This window comes from Rhamphochromis sp. 'chilingali' (assembly GCF_963969265.1).
Source record: "Rhamphochromis sp. 'chilingali' genome assembly, chromosome: 1".
Taxonomy (NCBI): domain Eukaryota; kingdom Metazoa; phylum Chordata; class Actinopteri; order Cichliformes; family Cichlidae; genus Rhamphochromis; species Rhamphochromis sp. 'chilingali'.
Window position 1 is genome coordinate 58,295,802 of NC_137929.1, and position 27,705 is coordinate 58,323,506.

General features: G+C 37.1%; 1 long non-coding RNA gene across 1 annotated transcript; it reads left to right on the plus strand.

Annotated features, from left to right (window-relative positions):
- The first annotated feature begins 1,623 nt into the window (after positions 1-1,623).
- LOC308392506 lies at positions 1,624-22,066 on the plus strand. Its single transcript, XR_013970824.1, has 5 exons — positions 1,624-1,878; positions 1,957-2,127; positions 3,507-5,061; positions 15,078-15,213; positions 16,497-22,066. It is a non-coding gene; the product is annotated as an uncharacterized lncRNA (long non-coding RNA).
- Positions 22,067-27,705: the final 5,639 nt, after the last annotated feature.

Sequence of the window (27,705 nt, forward strand, 5' to 3'; positions counted from 1 at the left end):
GGAGTAGTGTTCTTGTTTCCCTGTGTTTTTAGTAAATACCGACCTCATGATGTTTTAGCACTCTTTACAATTCACTGACTCTCAGCTCCCTGGAGTTCCTCTAAGTGTTTGTTATTAACAGTTTTCAGGTGTGAAGTCACAAGCTTTCTTTCTCAAATTTTCTAAAAAGAAAAAAATGTGTTTAGGTATTTTTCCCCCTTTTTTTAAATCAGTGTTGTTTTACTGCTGTGATAACTGTGTTAAAATGTTAAACTAGGCTTGTTTACACTCATCCAGCCATTGGCAGGAATTTGAGGAGGAAAAACAACACAAGCAACATGCTGACTCATCTATGCATGTTAGAGCAGGTTAAAGGTTTGAGTGGTTTGGCTGTCTACTCTATCACATAGTAGAAAGTGTACTCAGCTTTTCTTTTTTCTTTTCTTTTTTGTGATTTTTGTGATTTGAACAACACACAAAAAATCAATTGTACTAAATAATATTTAAAAACCAAATGTCATTTAAACACATGGACACAGTTTCAAACATGACCCACTTGTCATACTGATGTTTGTTTTGTTTTTTTTGGTTAAAAAGAGACTTTTAAAAAAGTCTTTGTTCACTCACCTACAGACTGCAGTGTGTTACAATGTTACAATCCAAATCAGAAACAAAAACACGACTTTGACAGAATTCATCTCGCACACTCTAAGGAGTGTCGTAGTCTGAACGAAACAGAGAAGTTTTAGTGAACAGCTCTGAAGATATGGGAGGAGGAAAGTAGGGCGAGAGTAAGTCTTGTAATTCAAGAAAATTCTGCTTACAAAAAAGAGGGGGAAAGAGAAAGCTACGAAAGCTACGTGTATGTCTCTTGCACCTAAACAGAAGAGCAAAAGCAGGAAGGAAGTTGGCTTTGCTATTTAAGTACCACAAAAAATAAGACCAACAATGGCTTATGAGGAGACTCTACAGTATAACCTGGTGTTGGGGTTCCTCTTTTCTTTGCGATGCTAATCGCTGCACAGAAACACCAGCTGGAGTCCTGTTAAACAGTCCCCTCAATGCTTCTAAAGGAAACTAAGTGTCATTGCAGGGAGCGCCGTTGTGTTTAAGGAACGGATCCAAATGCAGACCATATAATATAGTAAACAGAAACAAACTCATAACCAAGATTAAATAGAATAAACTAGACTTAAAACTCAAGGCAACCTGATAACAATACAATAATTTAACATCCTTTCAATGTACCTAAGAAATCACAAATATAACAATCAACTCAAAATGCTAGGTCACAGATCCCAGCCCCTGACACTAAGAGGGTGACAGGCAGCCAAATAAGATCACAGTCTCTGTTTAATATGTTAAATATTAAAGTTCAGGAAATGAATTCAAGTCACTGCTCCTTAAGTTGGATCTGCAAACCTATGTATCATGGGATTCACTTAATTTTCACAGAACTTCAAAGATGCCTGGAAGGTTTTTACACAAATGAAGCATGCAGATAGGGATGGGTATCGAAAACCGGTTCTTGTTGAGAACCAGTTCCCACTGTTTCAATTCCTTGGAATTGTTTGCCATTTTTGCAAACGATTCCCTTATCGATTCCAGTCGCCCCGAATGACGTCACCACGTTGCGGAGCGTCATTTACCTGGCAGGAAACACGGCGGCTCAAACGCTAAAAAGTTTGGTTATACTTTACAAGAACGGATGACAACAGGGCAACTTGCAAAGTAGATATTTCATTTAAGGGAGGAAACACTACGAATATGCAAAAGCATTTGCTCACAAAACACACGATAACCTTAAATGAATGGTGTTTTTAATCCCGCTCCGGACTCGTGAATCTCAACCCAGCAGCAGCGGTAACGTTTGCACGTCCTCTCCCGTTAATGCGGCAGGTAAATAATCAACTAACAGTGCATATTATGTTAGCGCGATCTGCCTTATTACAAAACCTGCTATTACTGTGCGTTTAGGTGACCATGATGAGAGAGACAGAGTCTGGCTGGCGCTCGCTGGCAGTTCTCGCTGCAGTCTACCGGTAGCGTCTCCTTTCAAGCCAGGATAGACGAATGTCACCGAGCAGTGACTAAGTTTGTGGTCAAAGGCTTGCACCCATTTGCCACAGCAGATGCCCCCGATTTTCGGTAAGTGAATGTGTTTAATTGTAGGCAGGGACATTACTGGATATTCTTGTGTAATTGCTACAGAATAATTTATGTTATACTTTGTTATTGCTACAGAAGAATATTTATTTTATTATTTTACATTTACAATTTTTTTTCCTGGGGACCCTGTGACACCACATTGAAGAGCCGTAGGCTGGATCTCTTAAGATCTCACTGCTGGGTTTGTAAGGCCATGTTACTCCTAAATTTCTATCTTGTTCAAAGAGAAGATATAAAACAAAGTTCTAAGCTAATCGACCTTAGTGTTCTCCTTTTTTAAAAAGAATCGATAAAGAATCGAATCGTTAAACAGAATCGAAAATGGAATCGGAATCGTGAAAATCTTATCAATCCCTAGATGTTAACCTCGCAACCTGCTTCTAGCCTTGTTCAGCCTGTTTGGTGTTGAAGCATGTCAAAGGTCAAACGAGATTACGAGGTCACACCACAATAACTATGAATAATAATTATGGTATATTGATTGAAAAGGATGAATAGCAGTATGTAGCAACACATTTATTGTATGTGCAATGAAAGGAAATGTGATAGACATTTTCTGTTGTTCCTTTAAAGTTATCATATAAGTAACAACATCCAGGCTGTTCAGCTTTCAATGCTTTGTCACTGTGGTATTTTAATGTCTTATTTCATCAGTCTGAAACTTCCTCCTGCTCATGTTCAGTTCAACCAGTCTGTTCAGACAATATTCTAGCAATAGAAAAAGATCTTACAGAGAAATATCATTGCTGGAGAAACAGTCAGTGGAATAAAAGTGACACAAACAACATGCTGATCCCTCGACACAAGTTAGAGCGACTTAAACATTTAAGTATTAGATAATTAAAACAGTTGTTGATTTTTTTATACTGTTTTCTGCCCTTTCAAACCTGGAAGAACTGATTCAAAATACACTGATATTCAACTAAACTTTAAAACTTCAGCAATGCAAAATTTGAAATACCATAGATGAAGTAAGCTGCTCTTACACAAACAAACATGAAACACATTAGATGCTCATTTTCACTCACATGTAGCGTCACAAATCCCAAACAAAAACAAGAGGACTTCAAGAGAATCCATCCATGACAAATGGAGAGTTCGTGACATGACTGTAGTCTGAACTGAACAGAGAGGTTTCATCAACAGCTTTGTCTGTGGGTGGAGGAAAGAGGAGGAGGAATCACCAGTGTGTGAATGTGTGTGTGAATGGGTGGATGACTGAATGTAGTGTAAAGCGCTTTGGAGTCCTTAGGGACTGCGTAATGTGCCATACAAATACAGGCCATTTATCATTTACTATTTAAAGAAGAGACTGATTATAAAAAATATAGCTGATGAATTTTGTTGATGTCTTGAAGATTTCAGAGTCATTTAGCCTCAACTCTGAAACATCTCTAAGAAAGGATTGTGGGAAACACTGAAGAGACATGACCGAGGAAGCTGGTTCTGTTTTGTATCCAGAGTGCAGGAAGTACTGCAATCTGCTGCACAGCTTCCAACCACAAAACCATCATGGTGACTCAGTATTTCTCTGCTGTCTGACAGGGACAGGCCTAAACTGTGATTTAGAGTCAAATGCATTTAATTTCCCTTCTTATTCACACAATGAATTTTTTGCAGTTATCTTTACTAAATACTAACAGAGCAGATTTGTAGCCTGAGCTGAAAATCTTCTTCACCCACCTGCAGATTGGAAAATCACCAGTGTTGGTCAAGTTACTTGAAAAAAGTAATCAGTAACTAATTACTGATTAGTAACTAATTACTGATTACTTCCCCCAAAAGTAATTCCGTTACTTAACTGATTACTTCTTTCAAAAGTAATTAATTACTTAGTTACTTTTTAAAAACACGATTTACAACCTGAATAGGTGATAAAGAAATAGATCTTTCAGCCCAATTCTACTTTTTCTGCATAATCCATCATACAAAATGTAATCAAATGGAAACGTCTCTTTTTAAAACTTGTTTTATTAGTTTTAATCTTTTAACTTTATGCATCAAGCAAAAATTAAATTATATGCAACATTCTCTGACTGGAAGAATTTTTTTTAACATTTAAACCTATTTTCTGCACATTCCAGCACAAAAAATGTAATATTGTTTGGTGTTTACACTCAGTCTTTCAAATAAATGCAAGTGTAACACAGCAGAAAATAAATAAAATCAAAGACTCAGCGGTCCTGTTACTCTATTTTCACCTGTATAGCAGGCGGATGTTTACCCTGGTGCAGTTGTGCCGCATGTCAGTGGAAGAATTCGCGAGTTTGTCTGTGAATTTCCCATTCCTTAGCAGCGCACTCGGTGTTTGCTCGGAAGTTAAGGTGTTTTTTTTGCTGTAAAAAGACGTTTTCTTCCCATGCAGTGAACAACGGACCCTAATGTTTTTGTCACTTTTTACGGAATCAAACTCAAAGTAAGGTCAGTACTTCCACACTTTAGAAGCTGCACGCTCATACTCTCTCCCGCACTCGATATATTATCCAGCTGTTGCCACGAGCGTCGCACTCGCTTACGTCATTGTCATGAGACACTCTCGCAAAAAAAATCACAGTTTTAGTAACGCAGTAACGCAGCACAGTAGCAGCACACTTGTAACGCGTTACTGCCCATCTCTGAAAATTAGACCCAAAAACCTGACTTTAAGAGAATTTATCCCTGGAGAGAAAACTGTCTGCACTGTAAAAAAAATCCGTAAAAATACAGTACAATCTACTGTATAAACGTGAAGGAATTTTCCGTATTAGTCATTTACAGGTATTTTTCTGTATTTCTCAACTACTGCAATGCATTGTGGGAAAAAGAACCTGAAAAGGAGGGAAAAGTAAGCGCAAGAGCAGCCATTAGGCTTCTTTCAGGCTTCATCTGGATTTTGGATTCTGAAGTTGGAGAAACTGCCTTCAAATTTTTGTGGTAAGTATTAAAACTCATGTTTCGTTTTATTAAAATAATGTTTTTCAAAAGACTCCGTGTTTTTATTTAGAAAGAATTGTTAATTTATTTGTTAACTGGTTTCGGCTGTCTCCAGACAAGTCAGGAATATTTTGCTGACTCATTTTTTAAAATAATTGTTATTTAGGTTTAACATGACTTAAGCTTTATTTTAATTAATGTTAAAATAATTTTTACTGTGATACCACCAGTTTTGCCCTTCAGTGGCTGAACCAGTTTTCATAAATATTATAGTTAGCTGTCTGTGTCTCTCTGGGTATTACACAGCTGTGACTGCTAACTAGCTAATTAGCGAAAGTCAGCGATGTGGATAACTGGGAAAGTGAGAACTTCATGGTCCTAGAAATTATTCTAGGACTCTAATAAGTACTGTATCAATACCTGTGTTTTACAGTTGGCTCTACTGTACACTTTAAAGGGTTTCAGGCAAAGTTACACTAACCCTAGTTTAAGCCTCAGACCTTCCTGGCTGACGCTAGCAAATGCTAATGTTAGCCTCTGATTTGGGCTGCTAAAGTAAAGACTTTTAGCTAGCTGACCAGCATAGATTATTTCGGTGGTTAACAGACTGTAGTGGTAAAATTATTGAAAGTATAGTTTCACCTCAGCACATTTACAATTACAGTATGTCTATTTTGTAGCACATAGAAATGTTTAGTTAATATTTACAGACAGACACATTTTCCCTGTAACTGTGTTTTTACTCCAACATTTGTTGAAAATGTAATTTATGAAATGCTGAGCAGCATTTCTTGTATGTGGAATATTTTTGTCACCCCACTGTGCTAATGTGATTAAATACTAAAAATTATTACTAAAAAAATTCAATAATAAATCAATAATAACTAGAAAAATTTGCATTTCCTGCGAAAATGCAGTGTGGATGCTTAAAGCTGAAGCTGTATGCAAAAAGTAGCTGAAAAAGCTGAAAAGTTGCAGAAATTGTAAAAACTTTGCAGAAGCAAAAGAAGTTTGCTAAAATGGAATAACTTAGCAGAACTGCAATATCTTAGAGGAAACATAATACTTGGCAGAGATACAATAGCATAGCAGAATTTAGCAGAAATATTGTAACTTACCAGAAACATGATAACTTCTCAAAAATACAAGAATTTAGGAGAAATAGTATAAGATAACAGAAAGAATATATTTAGCCAAAAATACTTAAACATTACAGAAACACTATGATTTAGAAAAATAGTACAACAGAGCAGAAATATTGTGATTTACCAGAGACACTGTGATGAACTATGAATATTGTAATTTTAAATTGAGACTATGTTTTAGCACAAATATTATAATTTGGCAGAAATACTATAATTTAGCAGAAATACTATATTAAGCACAAATCCTATAAAAAGCAGAAATGGTATGATTAAGCACAAATACTACATTTAGTAGAAATACTTTGTTTTAGCACAAATCCCATAAAAAGCAGAAATACTGTACTATGATTTAGTAGAAAAACTATAATTAATCAGAAATACTAAATTTAGCAGAAATACTATATTAAGCACAAATACTATGAAAAGCAGAAATAGTATGATTAAGCATAAATACTACATTTAGCAGAAATACTATATTAAGCACAAATCCTATAAAAGCAGAAATAGTATATTAAGCACAAATCTTATAAAATAGCAGAAATAGTATGATTTAGCACAATAGTAATAAGTTAAACAGAAAAATTGGAAAAGCAAAATGGACAGCTGAAAAAATGCTGAACATGCTGAGGGTCCCTCAAATATACTTGTTAAATGACAAAAATCTGCAAAAAAATTTATTACAGCCACACAATCACAAATATGTACACATGAGGAAACACACATGCACAGAGAGACCCACACACAAGATCCAATTCAGTCAACCAGTCTAAATATATTGAATTTAAATCTTAGAATGAGATCATCCCATTAAAAGCCTTTCTCTCTCTCTCTCTCTCTCTCTCTCTCTGTCTGTCACACACACACACACACACACACACACAGGGAGAGAGAAGTAAGTTTCTAGGTCAGCCTGGGAGCTGGTGAATTTGAATCCACCAATCAGAGAGGCTGTGCACTTTTCCCCACCAAAACAGGTGCATCTGTTGTTTACACACGCAGCAGCACAGAGAGACACAGGATTTTTGCAGTCTATTTCTCATAGTGACGACTCCCCTCAAACAAATGACCGTAATTTCCTAACCGTAGGGGCTAGAACGGTCATCCTTACACCGTTTTGTTCAGAAGAGATGGGGGAATCTTCAAGTGTTGACAATTTAATATTAAAATATGAATTTTTAGAGATATATGACATGGATGACTTGTTGACTTAGAAGCCACGAATTCCCCAATATGCAAATTTGAATGCCTGAGACCACATATGTGATTGGCTGGCTGGGAAGCCGTGCAGGCCCTGATTTGTGGATTTGAATTCCTCAGCCCTCAGATATGATTGGCTGGCTTAGAAGCCACGAAGGCCCCAATATGCAAATATGAATGCCTGAGACCACATATATGATTGGCTGGCTGGGAAGCCGTGCAGGCCCTGATTTGTGGATTTGAATTCCTCAGCTATGATTGGCTGGCTTAGAAGCCATGAAGGCCCCAATATGCAAATTTGAATGCCTCAGGACACATATATGATTGGCTGGCTGGGAAACCGTGCAGGCCCTGATTTGAAAATTTGAATTTCTCAGTCCTCACAGAGGATTGGCTGCCTGGGGACCTGGCAGAAATATATAGAAATACTATGATTAAGCATAAATACTACATTTAGTAGAAATACTATGTTTTAGCATAAATACTATAAAAAGCAGAAATACTATAATTTAGCAGAAATACTATATTAAGCACAAATCCTATAAAAAGCAGAAATAGGATGATTAAGCATAAACACTTCATTTAGTAGAAATACTATGTTTTAGCACAAATAGTATAAAAAGCAGAAATACTATATTAGGCACAAATCCCATAAAAAGCAGAAATAGTATGATTAAGCATAAATACTACATTTAGTAGAAATACTATGTTTTAGCACAAATAGTATAAAAAGCAGAAATATTGTAATTTAGCAGAAATACTATATTAGGCACAAATCTTATAAAATAGCAGAAATAGTATTATTTAGCACAATAGTAATAAGTTAAACAGAAAAATTGGAAAAGCAAAATGGACAGCTGAAAAAATGCTGAACATGCTGAGGGTCCCTCAAATATACTTGTTAAATGAAAAAAATCAGCAAAAAAATCTATAACAGCCACACAATCACAAATATGTACACATAAGAAAACACACATGCACAGAGAGACACACACACAAGATCCAATTCAGTCAACCAGTCTAAATATATTGAATTTGAATCTTAGAATGAGATCATCCCATTAAAAGCCTCTCTCTCTCTCTCTCTCTCTCTCTCTCTGTCACACACACACACACACACACACACACACACACACACACACACACACACACACACAGAGGGAGAGAAAAGTGAGTTTCTAGGTCAGCCTGGGAGCTGCTGAATTTGAATCCACCAATCAGAGAGCCTGTGCACTCTTTCCCTCCAAAACAGGTGCATCCTTTTTACACACGCAGCACAGAGAGACACAGGATCATTGCAGTCTATTTCTCATAATGACGACTCCCCTCAAACAAATGACCATAATTTCCTAACCGTAGGAGCTAGAACGGTCATTCTTACACCGTTTTGTTCAGAAGAGATGGGGGAATCTTCAAGTGTTGACAATTTATCATTAAAATATGAATTTTTAGAGATATATGACACGGATGACTTGTTGACTTAGAAGCCACGAATTCCCCAATATGCAAATTTGAATACCTGGAGCCCACATACATGATTGGCTGGCTGGGAAGCTGTGCAGGCCCTGATTTGTGGATTTGAATTCCTCAGCCCTCAGATATGATTGGCTGGCTTAGAAGCCATGAAGTCCCCAATATGCAAATTTGAATGCCTCAGGACACATATATGATTGGCTGAGAAACCGTGCAGGACCTGATTTGAAAATTTGAATGTCTAAGTCCTCACAGAGGATTGGCTGCCTGGGGACCAGGCAGAAATATATAGAAATACTATGATTAAGCATAAATACTACATTTAGTAGAAATACTATGTTTTAGCACAAATCCTATAAAAAGCAGAAATACTATAATTTAGCAGAAATACTATATTAAGCACAAATCCTATAAAAAGCAGAAATAGTATGATTTAGCAGAAATACTATAATTTAGCAGAAATACCATATTAAGCACAAATCATATAAAAAGCAGAAATACTATATTAAGCACAAATTCTATAAAAAGCAGAAATACTATATTAAGCACAAATCCTATTAAAAGCAGAAATACTATATTAAGCACAAATCTTATGAAATAGCAGAAACAGTATGATTTAGCACAATAGTAATAAGTTAAACAGAAAAATTGGAAAAGCAAAATGGACAGCTGAAAAAATGCTGAACATGCTGAGGGTCCCTCAAATATACTTGTTAAATGAAAAAATCAGCATAAAAATGCACAGGGAGAGAGAAGTAAGTTTCTAGGTCAGCCTGGGAGCTGCTGAATTTGAATCCACCAATCAGAGAGCCTGTGTACTTTTTCCCGCCAAAACAGGTGCATCTTTTTACACACGCAGCAGAGAGAGGCACAGGATTATTGCAGCCTATTTCTCATAGTGAGGACTCCCCTCAAACAAATGACCATAATTTCCTAACCGTAGGGGCTAGAGCGGTCATTCTTACACCGTTTTGTTCAGAAGAGATGGGGGAATCTTCCAGTGTTTACAATTTATCATTAAAATATGAATTATTAAAGATATTTGACTTCTAATGCACCATAACTGAGTAGAGCGAAGCAAAAACTGCCTTGACTTGCCCTCAAACAACGCTTTGTAACTCGAAATCTATTTGGAGTATCGATATCATTCTTTCACCGTAAGAGACAGCAGGCTTTGGTGAACAGTCATGGAAATTTTCAGGTCTCTGTGGAAATCCAAAAAAAAGTTATGACGAGAGAAAAAAGTGGTTCATTTCCAGAGTTTTAAATCTGAAGAAATCTGAGCGAAGGACGAATTTCCTACCCTCAAACAAGTCCAACTCATTTCAGAACGGTAATAGGTGAGAAAGAAATTCTTGAATTGTGAGCGTCAGGGGTGTCTGAAGATATTCGGGGACAAGCCTCATGTCTTAAAGTCGCTTCGTTAAGGAGATATGACGATTCGAATATGCCTCTCATTACAGAAATCCAGCGATGATTTTGAACAAGCTCTCCATTGACTTTATATGGAGAGTTTTGAGACCTTGTGTTGGTCTGAGGAGATTTGCAAAAATTCTATAAATCCCACAACAATGATAGTGACATTTTCTGAAAGCCAGCAAAAATACCTACGTTTTGATGTATAATTTGTGGAAGTTGAGTGAAAATTGAGCAAGTAGCAAGAAGTTGTTCGGACATGAAGTGAAAATTGCAAAACCTTCAGTGACACACTGGAAGCCAAGAGCATAGCAACCATAACAACGCATGTATTTTGTGAAAAATCACAATTTTGCAACTCAAAACTTTAAGAGGCATAAAAGTAAAACAGTAAAAGATTTCAAAAAGCTGAATCATACCTGAATAGCCCAATAATTTATGAACATTTTAAAGTTTGAATGGTTGTTCTAGGTGAAAATATGAGGAAGTAGTTAAGTTTCAAAAACAAGCAAATTTTAGCAGAATTGCAGAAGTTTCCCATTCATTTCAATGGGACAAATTAAAGGAAAAAAGTGGAATATTTTAAAAAGTATAATAGTTAAAAATAGCAAAAATCGTAGCGTAAATTAGCAGAAATAGCAGAATAGTTTAAAATTTGAACGGTGAAAATCGGCTGAAAATTGTGGAAGTAGTTAAGTGCCAAAAAGTGTACGGAAGCAACTAGAATAATAACTAGAAAAATTTGCATTTCCTGCGAAAATGCAGTGTGGATGCTTTAAAGCTGAAGCTGTATGCAAAAACTAGCTGAAAAAGCTGAAAAGTTGCAGAAATTGTAAAAACTTTGCAGAAGCAAAAGAAGTTTGCTAAAATGGAATAACTTAGCAGAACTGCAATATCTTAGAGGAAACATAATACTTGGCAGAGATACAATAGCATAGCAGAATTTAGCAGAAATATTGTAACTTACCAGAAACATGATAACTTCTCAAAAATACAAGAATTTAGGAGAAATAGTATAAGATAACAGAAAGAATATATTTAGCCAAAAATACTTAAACATTACAGAAACACTATGATTTAGAAAAATAATACAACAGAGCAGAAATATTGTGATTTACCAGAGACACTGTGATGAACTATGAATATTGTAATTTTAAATTAAGACTATGTTTTAGCACAAATATTATAATTTGGCAGAAATACTATAATTTAGCAGAAATACTATATTAAGCACAAATCCTATAAAAAGCAGAAATGGTATGATTAAGCATAAATACTACATTTAGTAGAAATACTTTGTTTTAGCACAAATCCCATAAAAAGCAGAAATACTGTACTATGATTTAGTAGAAAAACTATAATTAATCAGAAATACTAAATTTAGCAGAAATACTATATTAAGCACAAATCCTATGAAAAGCAGAAATAATATGATTAAGCATAAATACTACATTTAGCAGAAATACTATATTAAGCACAAATCTTATAAAAAGCAGAAATACTATATTAAGCACAAATCCTATAAAAGCAGAAATAGTATATTAAGCACAAATCTTATAAAATAGCAGAAATAGTATGATTTAGCACAATAGTAATAAGTTAAACAGAAAAATTGGAAAAGCAAAATGGACAGCTGAAAAAATGCTGAACATGCTGAGGGTCCCTCAAATATACTTGTTAAATGACAAAAATCTGGAAAAAAAATTTATGACAGCCACACAATTACAAATATGTACACATGAGGAAACACACATGCACAGAGAGACACACACACAAGATCCAATTCAGTCAACCAGTCTAACTATATTCAATTTAAATCCTACAACGACATGCTACCAAATAAGGGCAGGGTCCTCTCTCTCCCACTAAACACACACACACACACACACACACACACACACACACACACACACACACACAGGGAGAGAAAAGTGAGTTTCTAGGTCAGCCTGGGAGCTGCTGAATTTGAATCCACCAATCAGAGAGCCTGTGCACTCTTTCCCTCCAAAACAGGTGCATCCTTTTTACACACGCAGCACAGAGAGACACAGGATCATTGCAGTCTATTTCTCATAATGACGACTCCCCTCAAACAAATGACCATAATTTCCTAACCGTAGGAGCTAGAACGGTCATTCTTACACCGTTTTGTTCAGAAGAGATGGGGGAATCTTCAAGTGTTGACAATTTATCATTAAAATATGAATTTTTAGAGATATATGACACGGATGACTTGTTGACTTAGAAGCCACGAATTCCCCAATATGCAAATTTGAATACCTGGAGCCCACATACATGATTGGCTGGCTGGGAAGCTGTGCAGGCCCTGATTTGTGGATTTGAATTCCTCAGCCCTCAGATATGATTGGCTGGCTTAGAAGCCATGAAGTCCCCAATATGCAAATTTGAATGCCTCAGGACACATATATGATTGGCTGGGAAACCGTGCAGGACCTGATTTGAAAATTTGAATGTCTAAGTCCTCACAGAGGATTGGCTGCCTGGGGACCAGGCAGAAATATATAGAAATACTATGATTAAGCATAAATACTACATTTAGTAGAAATACTATGTTTTAGCACAAATCCTATAAAAAGCAGAAATACTATATTAAGCACAAATCCTATAAAAAGCAGAAATAGTATGATTAAGCATAAATACTACATTTAGTAGAAATACTATGTTTTAGCACAAATCCTATAAAAAGCAGAAATACTATAATTTAGCAGAAATACCATATTAAGCACAAATCATATAAAAAGCAGAAATACTATATTAAGCACAAATTCTATAAAAAGCAGAAATACTATATTAAGCACAAATCCTATTAAAAGCAGAAATACTATATTAAGCACAAATCTTATAAAATAGCAGAAACAGTATGATTTAGCACAATAGTAATAAGTTAAACAGAAAAATTGGAAAAGCAAAATGGACAGCTGAAAAAATGCTGAACATGCTGAGGGTCCCTCAAATATACTTGTTAAATGAAAAAATCAGCAAAAAAATGCACAGGGAGAGAGAAGTAAGTTTCTAGGTCAGCCTGGGAGCTGCTGAATTTGAATCCACCAATCAGAGAGCCTGTGTACTTTTTCCCGCCAAAACATGTGCCTCTTTTTACACACGCAGCACAGAGAGGCACAGGATTATTGCAGCCTATTTCTCATAGTGAGGACTCCCCTCAAACAAATGACCATAATTTCCAAACCGTAGGGGCTAGAGCAGTCATTCTTACACCGTTTTGTTCAGAAGAGATGGGGGAATCTTCCAGTGTTTACAATTTATCATTAAAATATGAATTATTAAAGATATTTGACTTCTAATGCACCATAACTGAGTAGAGCGAAGCAAAAACTGCCTTGACTTGCCCTCAAACAACGCTTTGTAACTCGAAATCTATTTGGAGTATCGATATCATTCTTTCACCGTAAGAGACAGCAGGCTTTGGTGAACAGTCATGGAAATTTTCAGGTCTCTGTGGAAATCCAAAAAAAAGTTATGACGAGAGAAAAAAGTGGTTCATTTCCAGAGTTTTAAATCTGAAGAAATCTGAGCGAAGGACAAATTTCCTACCCTCAAACAAGTCCAACTCATTTCAGAACGGTAATAGGTGAGAAAGAAATTCTTGAATTGTGAGCGTCAGGGGTGTCTGAAGATATTCGGGGACAAGCCTCATGTCTTAACTTTGCTTCGTTAAGGAGATATGACGATTCGAATATGCCTCTCATTACAGAAATCCAGCGGTGATTTTGAACAAGCTCTCCATTGACTTTATATGGAGAGTTTTCTGACATTGTGTTGGTCTGAGGAGATTTGCGAAAATTCTATAAATCCCACAACAATGATAGTGACATTTCCTGAAAGCCAGCAAAAATACCTACGTTTTGATGTATAATTTGTGGAAGTTGAGTGAAAATTGAGCAAGTAGCAAACAGTTGTTCGGACATGAAGAGAAGACTGCAAAACCTTCAGTGACACACTGGAAGCCAAGAGCATAGCAACCATAACAACGCATGTATTTTGTGAAAAATCACAATTTTGCAACTCAAAACTTTAAGAGGCATAAAAGTAAAACAGTAGAAGATTTGAAAAAGCTGAATCATACCTGAATAGCCCAATAATTTGTGAACATTTTAAAATTTGAATGGTTGTTCTAGGTGAAAATATGAGGAAGTAGTTAAGTTTCAAAAACAAGCAAAATTTAGCAGAATTGCAGAAGTTTCCCATTCATTTCAATGGGACAAATTAAAGGAAAAAAGCTTAATATTTTAAAAAGTATAATAGTGAAAAATAGCAAAAATCATAGCGTAAATTAGCAGAAATAGCAGAATAGTTTAAAATTTGAACGGTGAAAATCGGCTGAAAATTGTGGAAGTAGTTAAGTGCCAAAAAGTGTACGGAAGCAACTAGAATAATAATAATAATAATAAAGAATAAAGAGAAACAGGAACTCAATAGTGTGGATGCTTAAAGCATCCACACAATAATAAAGAATAAAGAGAAACAGGAACTCAATAGTGTGGATGCTTAAAGCATCCACACAACTATTTCTTGATTGAACTATAATGTAAGCGCAGTGCTGGTGTGCAGGGGCTCTATATGCCTTGTCTATATCAAGCTTTTAGCCAAATATAAGCAGAGATATTTGTATCTTTCTTAAAAATCCAGATCCTTACAGATTATTTGAGAAATGGATCAACAGCTATCACTACTTGAAGCACTTTAAGTCCTGCAGTGGAAAAATATCCCTTATTTCACCTTTGATCACACACTTTGGTTTTCCAGTGCAGAGCAATGGCCAAGAAAAGGAAAGACTTCCCCGAGTGGAAAAAAAAGATGAAGATACAAGCTGGTGATGATCCAGAGCAGCTGGTCTCAGGAAATGAAGAAAAACCCTGATCACCTTCTCTACAAACACAAGGTGAGTTTAATGTTGTGGTTGATTTAGTTTTTCAAGGTATGTATGTTACTTTAATTATAAACTGCTTTTGTTGCAACAGAATGGTGTTATGTGTATGCAACTCTACGTGAATTATAATCCTTTGTAGGGCTGCGTGATATGACTAAAGTCTCATATCCCAATATAAGACGTATCTCTCCTGATAACGATATATATCACAAAATAGTGCATTTTCTGTAAATTCTGTGATTCTCGGGCAACTCGACTTATGTGAAATGTTTTCAGTTGGGCGTCGTGTACCAGGAGTCGAGTGTTTTGACCGATGCATGAAACTATACATTTTTAGACATGAGTTTAAATGGCCGTCATTTTCTTTCTGAGTATTTATTAGACGGCGTGCTGCAAGGAAAAGCCTGTTCTAACGTTTGAGTCTAAGGATTATTTTGAGCACCTGACGACTCTTTTTTGCTTTTCATTCGTAAACTCTCTCGAAACTCTTTCATGTGATTCTTGTGTAGGTGGTTAAAGAGGTTTGTCGTGTTCGAGTGGTGGTGGGGACCAGTTTGTGGCATAATTTGCATAGTACAGTTTTCTGGGGCGTGTCAGACTTTTCATAACCAAATCATGTCCATGCTACAGAGGTAGCCCCTCATTTAACAATAAGGTCCTCGATTTCTTTTGACTGGTCCTTCTGGTTCTGCCTCATCCTTGCTGGCCATGCTGGTATTCTCTGTGCCTTCATCTGCGTGGTGACTGTAAGCGCCATTTATAGTTACTTGATGTTTTTATTTGAGGTCATTTGTTTGATGCATATTCTGAAATTTTATGTTTGAGAATAATGTATATCATTTCAGTTTAGTTTGAAAAGTCTCAACAGAAACTTGAGCTTTATTGTGAAAGGTTTATGTGGAAAATAAACAAGCGGACGGCGGAGCCACACGATGGTTTTATCCTCATTGTTGGTAACGAGAGTACGCGTAAAAACAGTCACTTGTCCGTCCATAGTGTGGTTATTTTAAGTATAAGAGAAGGAGAGAACTTTAAGAAATAATATAGCAACTACAGTGACCATCAAAACCATGAAAAAAATATTGCCGTAAACAGTTTATTTTGCAACACCACAAAACAAAGAATAGTGTATAATATGAAACGATAGACATTTTGATATCGTAATCTGATATATATCGTCATATCGCACAGCCCTAATCCTTTTTTTGTTTATGTTGTTTATGCTCTAGGTAAAAAAAAAATTATAAAAATACAAACTTTTTAAAAATGTCTTGTTGTTTCTCTTTTTTCCTCAGAATAAATTGCGACTAGTCTCAATGGCTGACACGGAGGAGCAACACAGCGACACGTTAACTCCGACTGCTGCAGTTCCTGTATGAACTGAGCAACTCTTAAAATCCAAGGAAAAGCTGAGTGTATTTTACTTAAAGCTCAGATGGACCTTGATGTACTAACATGCAGGCTGCATTCAGGACTTTGTCACACTGTTATATGAAGAGCGGTAACAAGACTTTGTAGTAATTTGTCTTACTATTGTCTTATTTGTTGTGATTTAGGGTCTGTGCGCACAAGCAGAGGTTTTTGTTTGTAACTGTAACCTCGTTTTCAGAGCCTTGTCTAACATTTAATGGTCATGAAATATGTCAGACTTTTTCCTCTACTTAACCAGCTTAGAGAATTTGAACACCGTGGAGAAAAAGGTGTGCATTAAGGATTTTGAACTATGATGTTTAAGTGTTGTCACTGCTGAGGATTCGTGGACACAGATCCTTATTCACTATGCTGCTGTTTACAGTTTAACTTTTCATCAGAACAAGCACTTCTAATTATACTTTGCTCCTCACTGACAAAACAAGTCCCGTAAATACACTTTTATCTTTAAGTTTGGGACAGTAATCTGTCTTAATTTATTATGTGTTGTAGTTATCATATGGGGAAAAGTCCTGTGGTTATCCATCAGTCCTGTTCGAATAAACCCAAAGTTCAGGAACATCTTCTTTAGATCTGTTCAGTTGTATTCATGTGGCACCACTTAAACAGTCAACAAATTTTGACTCAAGTATGTTATATTGTAAGGTAAAGAGCAGAGGTGTGGACTCGAGTCACATGACTTGGACTCGAGTCAGACTCGAGTCATTAATTTTATGACTTTAGACTTGACTTGAAAAAATGTTCTAAGACTTGTGACTTGACTTGGACTTTTACACCAATGACTTGGGACTTGAATTGGACTTGAACCGGTTTACTTGAAAAGACTTGATATTTCACCCCAAATATAAAATTTAACATGCATATTATATAGAGATTGAAAATGTGACGTCATTCACGGGTAGAACCGCAAAGGATTCTGGGAACTCGTGGCAAGAAGTACTAGCGCACGCAGGCTTTCAATTAAAATCAGTTACACAGAGATAAAAAGAAACACAAAAATGTCAAGAAGCTGTTGTATTATTAACTGCAATAGCCGGTCGCATGACAGCCACGGGAAGCCGACGGGTAAAGAGATCGGTTGTTATCGGATTACGACGTTTAAGAGAAATTGTTCGAGCCATGTTTCCGAAGTGACAAACAGGCGACGGATGGCCTGGATTGCAGCCATTCAAAGATCAAATATAACGTCCCAGAACACTCCAGCTCACAGGTTAGTCTGCTCCAAGCATTTCCACAAAGGTCAGTCTGCTGTTGTAGTTAATACGTCATTTTCATAACATAATTAGTGATATAGGTTACAAGCAAGTCTGGTGCTGAACAGAAATTGTCGTGCTATGCTCCTTTATTTATTGTGCATAAATAGTGAATTGTCCTGACACAATATTGTGTTTCGCCTCTGTTATTATGGTACATTGACAAAAACATATACTTTTATTCACAGGATAAAACAGGTTTTTTGTATCACTAATTGCCCAGTACGATTACAGCATACAGTATTATTGTCACTGCTACATTTCTGTGATGCGTACCAGAAATTATTTCCACTACTAATTAATTACAGTTGAGCTCAAAGGTCCTATTAATAAACGGTTAACGAATGTGTATTTATGAAGACGATTTGTGAGACTGGTAAACTTATATGATACGTACGATGGTCTTTCGTTCTACACGGTGCGTTTCAAGGTCCTGTACCCATCCGTCGGTAAACTGTACCTGGGCTTGTTGCAGTGACCTGAAGTTACTAAACTTCATGAGTGTATGCACTCACTCCAAGAACCGTATGCTTATAAATATGCATATAAATATGAGATAGCTGACTTCATCTAACTAGCAAATGTTTTCCAGGCTACGTTGGTGATGCAGTTTTTTTTTAATGTGTGTGATATTTTTGTCATGCGATTTTAAAGCCGGTCCTACAACCGCATCCAAGAATAACATGCAGCTTATCTCAGAACTGTCGGTGAAAATTATTCTTGGAGCTAGGTTTAATTGAGCTGCATTCTAAAGAGGTGCAATTTCACAATTTGTGTATATTTTCTAAGTTCACTATTTTGTCATGTGTTGAGAAAAACACAGATTTAAAAATTACATGGTCTAATATTTACATTTAGCATAACTGCAACATGCTTTTTTTCGTTTTTTTTAATGACTCGAAAGGACTTGAAATTCAAAATTTCAGACTTGTGACTTGACTCGGACTTTTACACCAGTGACTTGAGACTCGACTCTGACTTGCCTGACATTACTTGAGACTTGACTTGAGACTTGAGGATAAAGACTTGAGACTTACTTGAGACTTGCAAAACAATGACTTGGTCCCACCTCTGGTAAAGAGCCCAAAGAGTTAATCTCAGACAAATGTTCACACAAATGTGAATTACATTCACTTCATTAATGAAGTGAATGCAATTCAGTAATCAAAGGTGTTTGGCTATAACTGACTACATGTGTATACTGTATCATAAGTGGACAGAGATGGATGTAAACCACACCTTAACCATTTGGCTGAGGCAAAACTACCACAAGGCAGTGATTCTAACTAAAAGGTACTCTGGATATTATTAAATGTGAACATGTCGTTAAATATGACATTTTTTGTTTGTCAGGTGTCCTGTTTGAAGAAAACACTTGGTAGCCACTTGAATGAATGTAAATAAACACATTTACATGAGGGCAACCTGATTTCAAGGAAATAAAAATGCTCAAATTTGAAAGCTTGTGAGTTATTTTGTTCATGTATCAGCTGTTTAGTAGTTTTATGACAAGATGGATGCTGTCATTATATTTAAGTATAGTGTTTGAGTTAAGGAGAATAAAAGAATATTTAACATTAATTGTACCAATGTTGTTGTGTACGAAGCACAAATTAATTTAAGTTTTAATTTATGAATTTTTGAGTACATGGTGTACTAGGTTGTAATTGCATAGAAATGTACGTTTAAGGATATAAAGAACTATATTTAATGAGTTACAGTGAAAAGAAGTGCTTGGAAATAGTAATATAAACAGAAATTTCAATTTTTCTATTAACGGAAAATATCAGTTAATGATACAGAAAATATACTGTGAATAAACGGAATTTTCTGTTTTATAGCTGAAGGAAATGTCCGTAAATAGTACAGAGAGTATACTGTAAATCTACAGAATTTTCCGTTTTATCATTTACAGAAAGGTCCGTCAAACCTCCGTAAAAAAACAGAAAATGTACTGGCAGAAAATTACCAGGACATTTTCTGTTTTTCTACGGAATATTTTTTTACAGTGTGCAGTCTGAACCAAACAGAGAAGTTTTTTGCGAACAGCCCTGAGAACATGGGAGGGAAGGAGGGCGTGAGTAAATCTTGTGATTTAAAGCACTTCTGCTAAGCAAGAGAGGAGAAAGAGAAAGCAACTGAGATATCACAACTTTTGCACATCTTCCTGATTCATGAAATGGAAATATAAATACTTGATTATGTAAATACTGGAACACAGCTTTGCTGTTGTGCAGAACAAAAGTCATGAAGTGGCCTAAGTCCAACATAACTTTCTTGATGTGACTGGTTGTTGTTGTTATGACCATGAATAAAAAAAACATCCCACATTGAAAGTTTATTTATATACAAGCAAGCACCTGCAAGCACTGGGGAGGACAAACTCCCTTCATAAATCTATGGCGGAACCAGACTCAGGGAGGAGAAGCAATCTTGCACGAATCTTTGAGGTGGTGAAAAGAAACAAACACAAACAGTGGAAGAGAAAATAGAGACTATCTAGCATAGTTGAGATATGTAAACATCTGCAGAATGAAAAAGTGAAAATGGGGAGTGGAAAATAAATGCTCAGTGCATATAGGGGAAGTCAGCAGCAGCTTGGTGGATGGGCCTGAAAGCTAAAGCTGAAGGTGAATAGAATTAATGATAAATAAAATGATCAGTAGCTAAAACTCTAGTGTGAATCGTAACGTTGACTTTGTCCTGTAGGCCTACCTGTTGCCTCGAACAGCCTTCACAGAACATAATAATATCATCTTCATTAGCACATAGACGACTCAGGATCTGATGGTGAAAAATAATTTTTGACATGTTTTACTGGCCAGGTAACATGTTGTTACCTTCCTTCACATCCATAGAATTAGTTTTGGGTTAAACTGAAGTGACAGCCCTGCAGATCAAAGTATCGGATTATTTCCTGTCACAGAGTGAGAGACATGGTACATCCTGGACCTTCACAGGGCTGACACAGAGAGACAAACAACTAGACCAGGCAACAACTAGAACAACTCCAGGCCTCGGCAGCCTGAATCCAATTATTAGTTCATTGGCAGGCCTCTGAAGAACTACGAGACATGTTGAGGAGGTCATTTAGCCATTTAAATTAGCTGTGTTGAATCAAGGACACATCTAAAACCTTGGGGCCTGGAGATCCCCTGAGCTTGCTTATCGTGTTTACATTTTACATCTTTAGATTATAAGAGGAAACCCACACACGCACGCATTTTGCTGCTCTACATGCACATTTTTCCACAAACTTCAAATACATCACAGCTTCCAAAGTTTCAGGTGACAAAAAGGCGTCAAACATGTAACAAGCATCTTATACCTAATAAAGTGGCCACAAGTAGAAACTATAAAATTCTGTTTATATTTTTGCACTTGTGTCAGTCTGAGTGAGTCCAGTTTATCACCAGCTGCTGTTTTTTTCCTACTTTTCTTCCTCAGTAACATTGTTCATCTTTCACGACAAACGTTAATTTTTTAATCTTCTTTTGAATCTTACAAACTTTGCAGAAAAGGAAAGAAAAATGTTTCAGTTTGACCTCTAGGTGGCAGTGTTGTCTTAGTGCTACCATAGCCACCTACAGAGGACTGCAGTAACAGTGTCAATATTAGGGGTGGGTTTTTATAATCGATTCATCGATTAAAATCGATTCCGGCTTGGATAACGTAAAATCGATTCATTAAAATCCTGAATCGATTTTTTTAATATAAATTTATTTTGCCCGAAATGCCAGAATCTCTGGTGACATCTCACAAAATTTCAAGAACCACCAAACAGTTAAGACAGTAAATGAGAGCAGGAACACGGATTCTGCACATAGACTTAAACACACAGCGCGACCCGCGGATCAGAATCAGTGAGATGTCGCCTTTCTCACCCGACGGCAAGGACACGGTCGGGGCTGAAAGCCGACAGCTTGCTGATTCTGATGTGTCGGCGGGTCCAAGCTTTGTGTTCACGCCCTTTATGCGCCGATTCTAAAGCTGTTAGTTTGATCTCTCTCCAAACAATATTGACCGAACCAGCAGCAAAAGAAGATTCACATAAACATCGTCATGTATTCACTCTGACTTTTACTGTTTTGCTTCCACCGCGATGCACAGCTCTCTCCCTCTCTCTCTCCCTCCCTCTCTCTCTCTCTCTCTCTCTCTCTCTCTCTCTCTCTATCTCTGTACTTCAAGAACAGTTTCCCTTTCTTCATTATTCGCTTGCTTGTTACGCACAAGTCTACTGTTGTTTACAGCGCTGTCAGCCGCTGTTTTTTTTCCCTTTTACATTCTTCCGAAAAGAAAACCTCATTTCTGCTGTTCAATACTGAACAAATTTAAACTTTTTAAAATTATTCAAAATGCAAAACGCTTAACCATGTCTCTAATAAAACCGCTGTAACTTCAGAGGTAATGTTCATATGTTGATTAATGGTTTTCTTTCGTTTTTGATGTACTGCAGAATATTTTTATAAAATCCCAGGCCAGGAAAATCACCTTCATGTTTTTCTGTGTTTTATCTTCAGCTACTTTGACACAAAGGTATCTGCTGTGACGCTCACACCTTTGATAAAGTCTTGCGTGTGTCAGCTTCCTTTTTATTGATACAAAAAATATGTAAATGTACTGATCTGAATTATAATATTTCTGACTGTCAAAATATCCCAGATTTAAATCGAATCGAATCGAATTAAATCGAATTAAATCGAATCGTGGATCGAATCGATTCGGGACCTTGTGAATCGGAATTGAATCGATTCTAGAAATCAGTGACGATACCCAGCCCTAGTCAATATGTTGGAGCTGTAAAATAAATATGTGTGTGACTGAAAACTGACCTTGATCAGCTGCCAGTGATCCAGTCAAAGTGTGGGACACAAACACTATTAAAATATGTTTCATTTGGATTTCAGACTTAAGTTTTCCCAAATGTTAAAAAGAGAAGAAATAAAAGACACATTACGTGAAATACATACAATTTTTGACATTGTCAGAAACACCTGTCAGTTTGCACATAAGATTTTAGTCATACTGACAATAATTTAACCGTCTTATATGGTCACTTTGTGTTTTTTTTGCTAAATACTTCAATCCTCTACACATGCAGGCATAAACATCCATTAAAGATCCAGACCTACATGAAATATAGGCTAAGACATATCTGTAAGACAAGTTGGAGATAATCATCGTCAAGTGGTATTTGAGATGTTCCTGTGAGTTGGTCATCCATCCATCCATACATACATAACAAAGCACACACACATAATCTGGGCTTTCACTCCCTCACGTTGGACCTGTTACTGTAATCAGAGACAACATGAAGCTCTGATCGAAGAGTGTAGCTGCTACAGCTCTGCCACCACAGTCTGAAGCAGGAATAAGGTTTGACAGAGAGCTTCCTCTGTGACAGGATAATATGTTGAAGTTTCTTCTTGTTTCTGCTTTATGTTCACAGAAAAAGAGAAGTAGTGAATTTATCACTCAGTGTAATGCAGACAGCAGCGTGTGGACACACTGAGAGGCCCACTCCTGTTTTTCTCTGTTACTGACTCACAGGAACATCCCAAATGTCTCAGTCCACCTGAAAGCATGAGTCACGATCAGTCACTGAGAACCACGTGACGATGATCTTTCCATCCATCTGACAAACATGTCTCAGAATATGTTTGCAAAGCTGAATCCAGGTCTCCTTGACTTCTGTCACCACACACAGACATGGCATGTATAGTTTCAACACTCCCTCAAACCCCCATCTTCTTTTATTTGAGCCACACTGGTTCATCTAAAGCTGATCTCAATAGCTACAAAACAAATTTGACCCAGAAGAGACTTTGTGTGCTTTTGATCGGTAGGCCCACCAAACTCCTTCACAGGAAGCTGATTTCAGCTCTCTGACAAACAACGTCTTGATCCCTGATCCGATGAATCTCACGCAGTAGATAATGCAGGGTTCTGGAGCTGAGGTGGGTGAGAGGACTCGCCCAGCCTGACTGCCTTGTTGCACAGGAGTCTTTGCTGCTTGGCCTGATACGAAGAAACCTGAGTAGCCCTGCAGGCCAATTCTGAGTCACACCTCTTATGGCAGCTCCCCTCTCGATCGTGACGATGATGATGATGAACACCTCTGGGCATCCAAGTTTATACTTTACCCCATTCACATCCCATTCTCTTGCTCTCCCTCTAATATCAAGTCAACCAAATAGGTTTTGACATAAGATTCACTGATCTTCAGCCCCACCTTATTATCCTCTCCATCTCTGACCTTTCACCCACTTTTAACTAAGACAAAGGTCATTTCATGCCTTTATTCGGTTCATTAGCATTTCATTCACTTTAGAAGAATCCCTTTAAAACCAAATTTTCCCTTTTAAAACTACTCAGACTTCAGCAGTTTATTTGATCACGTCAACAAAGAGACTCTAAATGTAAGAAGAAACAGCACGATAAGTGACACTTTTCACATTTACTTTTTATTCTTTCAATTCAGCTTTCCAAAAAGTATTAATGCCTGAACATTCACACAATGTAATCAAATAAAGTTTCACTTTACATTTCAGACTGCAATAACCTGAGAGAGAGAGAGATAAGATAAAACTTTATTAATTCCTCGGGTGGGTTCCTCTGGGAAATTCGGTTCACAAACACATTTTTTATTTGCTTTTTACACACACAAGAAACTGTAAAACCCAGAGTGCAAAAACAGAGGTTCAGGAAAATCTGTGTCCACAATCAGCGAAGAAGTGTAAAAACTGTAGAAAGGGAGAAAAGAGGAAAAACTTTGTTTAAAAAAAAAACCCGGAAAAGATCGTTAAAACACGTAAGAAAAAAAAAGAAAAAAAAAAAGTTGGAAAAAGTCTAAAATCCCTGTTCACAAAAGGTGAAGAAGCGTAAAAACTGTTCAAAAAGTCAAAGTGGAAAAACAGTGTTTAAAAAAAAAAAAACAGCAAAAAAGTGTGAAATGCTTCTCCAAAAATAGAAAAAAGTTTAGAAAAGTGTAAAAACTGTGTAAACAAACATACAAAAAAACAACAGTAAAAACGAAAAAGTGTAAAGCGATTGCCCAAAAAGAGACAGAATATTGGAAAATGTCCAAAACGAAATCAAAGGTTGAGAAAACTGTAAGAACCGTATCCAGAAAAGTTGAAAAAGTGAAAAAACTAGGTTGAGAACCCCCCCACCCCCCAAAAAAGACCGAAATCTGTGTGGCAAAACGGGAAGAAAGCTGCCAAAGTCGTGTCTCCGTCTTTGGTGTGGATACGATTTTTAATTAGGGCCTCTAAGCTCAGACTGAAAACCAAAAATCATATAAACTACAGTGAAACGAGCAAAGGTCGAAGTGGAACCCATCTGAAAAGAATTGTGTTTAAGGGTTCAGCAGGACTAGAGAACAATACCTGAACAAGTCTGCTGAAGCCCTTAAACACAGCCTCTCAGTGGGTAAAGAGGTTTCAACTTACCGTCAGAGGCTGAAGAAAAACTTGGGCACATAAGAGCCGATGTGTCCACACCGAAGCTGAGAGAGGCTGCTGAAGTGTTTTCAGCTTCGTGTGAGGCAAAACAGACAAGCCGCTATTCCCGAAGCTGAGCGGTCCCGAGAAATTTCAGTTTATTAATGTTGCATGTGTGAGCAGCATGTATGAGACACCTCTTTGCTCTCCGCTAGAATGGCTACACTCCCAATTGCGTCACTGTTCGGGGGCGTGCTCTGCGCATGCGTCCTGGCTTGCACTGCTGAAGGCGAGCTCAGCGGTTCTTCACACACACGTGACAAAAAAGTCCCAGCTGAGTCTGGAAACAACGTCACTCTGACATGTCGAGCTCCAAACAACAAGTTCATAGTTGTGAACTGGAGCAGAGCTGATCTGGGAGAAGAATATGTGCTCTTGTACCGGGACGAGCACTTTGATACCACCAAGCAGCATCCATCTTTTAAGAAGCGGGTGGCTCTGCAGGACAGACACATGAAGGATGGAGACGTGTCTTTGATTCTGGAGAATGCGACGACTGCGGATGCTGGAACGTACGAGTGTCGCGTCTTCATGGAAGAAACACGCTCGTGGGAATCTATCTGCACCTCACACCTGTTTCTGCAAGAAGATCAACCAGGAGGACTGAGAGGGGACGGAGTCAGAAGAGGACGTGCTGGACTGATAGCGAGCGCGTCACTTTGTGTTGTGCTTGTTGTTGTTGCTGTTGTTGCTTTTCTGACCTACAGAACACATGGACAGAGTCAGGATTCAGAGCGTCCTCCTGCTGAACTGCAGACTGTCTGAAATGTCTCAGAGCGTTTTGCAGATGAACTTTGAGTCTCCTGCTGCTGAGCAGAGACAGACAGCATTCAGCAACACTCCACACAGACCACTGATTTCACTCTGACACTACAGGAAGGACTTCATCATCCTGCGGGCTGACGAGTACATTTACTGTAAATATTTTTCCCCTATTGTCTATGAGACTGACCAATAGGAGCAGAAAGTACTCGGCTGAGCCAAACTTTAAGCAGCTGTTACTGAACCCAGCCTCAGTGAGAATGAACTGTTCTGTCCAACACAAGCTTCATGTTGGAAACATCAGCAGGTCTCTTCTCTGACTCAGTCCAGCTGATTATTTGTCTTTGCAGGCTGATAGTCCCGATGTTTCTACACTAATGTGTAAAACATCAGTTTCTCGGTTTCAGATTATTATTTATTTGTACCACTTTGTTATTTTCCATTTTAAAGGATTCAATAACTGTCAGATAACCCAGGAAATTACACGAACGTGTCAGTGTGCAGCAGTTATTAGTTTTATTGTGTTCTCTGTTGTGAGTTGTAAAGATTTAAAGCAGAATATATTGTTGTAAATGATTATTTGTGGATTATCAAATTTTCCTTCACAATAAAGTCAAATGTAACTAAAGTATTAGACAAACTGCAGCAACTCCTTTAGGAATACTTTCACATCCTGATGTAAAAGTTGTGTTTTTAAATCAAATATGAATGGTTGAGACACTTATGATGCACATTTGCTGATGAATGCAGCTTGAAGCTTTGATGAGACTGTTTCATTACTTGTTTAGGATTTTATTCATGTTTTTCATTCAAAATGTAAAAGAATAAAGAGAATAAATGTGACAATCATCACTTGATTGGTTTGCTTCTGCTTCATGTGTTATTTCTTGTTGTCTTTGTTAGCACCCTTCATGCTTGGGGTCGATTCTGTAGGAGTCAATTTGAAATTGACTCCTACACACAGGCACAGGTACCCACTAATCATGACTCATGCTTTCAGGTGGATTGAGAGATTCGGGATGTTCCTGGGGGTTGGTAATATATATTAAAAAGGAAAACCCACCCAGTCTCTCACGTTGGCTCACATGTAACTAAAGTATTAGACAAACTGCAGCAACTCCTTTAGGATTACTAATTTATTAATGCCTGAACATTCACACAATGTAATCAAATAAAGTTTCACTTTACATTTCAGACTGCAATAACCTGTTCACAAACACATTCTTTATTTGCTCTTTTTTTTTTCACAAGAAACTGTAAAACCCAGAGTGCAAAAACAGAGAGGTTCAGGAAAATCTGTGTCCACAATCAGTGAAGAAGTGTAAAAACTGTTGAAAGTGGAGAAAAGAGGAAAAACTTTGTTAAAAAAATGGAAACATTTTTTAAAACATTTGTCCAATAAGACAAAAAAAAGTTCGAAAGAGTCTAAAGTTCCTGTTCACAAACGGTGAAGAAGTGTAAAACTTGAAACACCCGCTGAAACACCCGTCCCCACCAATGCCAAAACCAAATCTACGCCCTTGCGTTGACAGATTGTTTTTATAATTATAATTAGC